Below are 2,500 nucleotides of genomic sequence, written 5' to 3' on the forward strand. Positions count from 1 at the left end.
CGACCGGGAACTGCAGACCAGCACGGTTGGAACGGGACTTTGCCTTTCCCTTGACCTTTCCTCCCTTTCCGCGTCCAGACATTTTCGATTAGATGTCGTTACAGGCTTTTCAACTCTCAACAGATGGATGTGCTTCTCTTTCGAGTGCTTGCGACGGTTTGAGAGCATTTTCGTTCAGTTCAGTTCATACTTTGATTTATTCAGTTTTCCTTGTATAACAATGTTTTAACATGAAAGAGATCAGCTCCGAGCTATTCATACTTTAGTTACTACTTGCCACTGGGGCTTTTGATTTGTTGCATTGTTGCTGCTTTACATTTGAACATTAGTTCTGTTTGCGTTTCTTAACCTAGCTTAACCTACCTTAATTCTAATATTTACAAATTGGGTTGGATGGTAACATTCTTAGTCAGTGTATAAGAGTCTCAGTAGTTCATGTTGAGAGCTTTGGCATCTTTCCTTGTGCCTTTCGGCTATCATGGCAATTCTTGTTGCTAACAAGTCGTGGTTAGCTAATTCATGTATATAGGTAATTTTAGTGCGGTATGGCACATTGAGTATCATTCTAAGGAACCTGTTTTGAAGTATTTGTAACTTCCTTATTTGCATGCTGGAGCATCTATACCATATTGGCGCTCCGTACTCTATCATTGGCGCTATTATTTGCTTAAATATTGTAATCTTATTGGCAGTCGATGTTTTCGCCTGTCGACTTATTATAGGGTAGAGCATTTTTAGTATAATTCCTGTTCTCTGTGTTATAGCCTTCAGATGCTCACCGTAGGTAAGGTGGGAATCAAGTATTAATCCTAAGTATCGGACCGCTTCAGACCACTTAACTACTTTCCCATTAGCTTGGATGCTGTTGCTAGGTAGAATTTTCTTAGAGTTCTTATGAGGAAATATAATAGCTTGTGTCTTGTTGGAGTTGACACAGATCTTCCACTCTGATAGATACCTAATATATTCATTGAGACCCTTTTGTGCCTTTTTGACAAGGGCGTTGGGGGCCCTACCTGTGTAAAAGATTGCTGTGTCATCCGCATACAGCGATATTACTCCACCCAGTGGTAGTTTTGGTATGTCCGAAGTATATATGATGTATAGCAGTGGCCCTAACACGCTACCCTGGGGGACACCAGCAGGAATGTTTGTGGGTTCAAAGTTTACGTTGTTGAGACTAACCTGGAACGTTCTTTTTTCCAGATAACTGTTCAGTATTTTGAGTAGGTACATTGGGTAACTCAGTTTCAGCATTTTATGCAACAGCCCATCGTGCCACACATTGTCAAAAGCCTTTTCGATATCAAGTAGCACAGCCACTGTGGATTTGGCTACTTTTTTGCCTTGATTTATTACGTTTACTACTCTTTTTAGTTGGTCAACTGTGCTGTGACCACTTCTGAAGCCAAATTGCTCTTTGAGCAGCACATCTCTTACCTCTGTGTGCTCTAATAGCCTGTTGTACAGGATCCTCTCAAAGATCTTACTGAGGATTGGTAAGAGGCTGATTGGTCTGTAACTAGCAGGACAGGAAGGATCTTTGCCCGGCTTCAGAATCGGCACCACCTTGGACCTCTTCCAGATGGTAGGGAAGTGTGCCGTCTCCAGGCAGCGGTTAAAGACCCTCACAAGCAAGGTGAGGGCTCTAGGTCCAAGGTGTTTGATGACAATGCCGAAGCATTCATCCAATCCGGGAGCCTTCATATTGTTTGTCCTGCGTAGTATATGTTCAAGCTCCTGGAGTGTAACTTTCCCTTCTGAAGGGAAGTTACAGCTTGACATAATAATCTGGGATGAGCTGATGGACGCTGCATCCTCATGTGGGCTGACCATATTCCTTCCTAGCTGGTGTGCCGCAAAAAAGTGGTTGGATAAAGCCGAGGCTTTTTCTGCCGTTGTTAGTAGCGTGGCTCCGTTCCACTTTAGAGGAGGAATTGGTTTAGGTCTGGTCTTAAGGACCTTAGTTACCCGCCAGAAGGGCTTGGATTGGTTAGGGAGGTGGCTAAGCTCCTTTTGGAATTGTTCGTTTCTAATTTCCCTGATCTTACAGGCAATTTCCCTGTTTAATCTTGTGATTAGCGCCTTAGTGCTCTGTTCGTACGTTCGGTGGTATTGCCTTCTGAGGCAGTTCCTGTGAGCAATTAACGTTTTTGTAGCCCTATCTAGTTCTACAAACTTACCCGTTACCTTGGTTACTGGAACAAAACGGGTCTCAGCTTCTTTGATGTCATCTCCCAGGAGCTGGAGCACTCGGTCAATGTCACCAGGTGAGACCAACTCCGGATGATCTGGTACCCGACTGTCCACGAACCTCTGTAGCTGAAGCCAGTTGGCACGATGGTAGTTGCGCCGCAGATGTTGATCGCGTTGCTTCTTACTGTAGTCCAGTTCAAAGAGGACTGGTAGATGATCTGAGGACAGGTCCGTCACAGTCCATGGTAGAGAGCAGGACTCCGCGACACTGGTGATGGCGATGTCGATGATTGACCCAAGTCCT

Source organism: Anopheles darlingi, chromosome 3 (assembly GCF_943734745.1).
Source record: "Anopheles darlingi chromosome 3, idAnoDarlMG_H_01, whole genome shotgun sequence".
Lineage (NCBI taxonomy): Eukaryota > Metazoa > Arthropoda > Insecta > Diptera > Culicidae > Anopheles > Anopheles darlingi.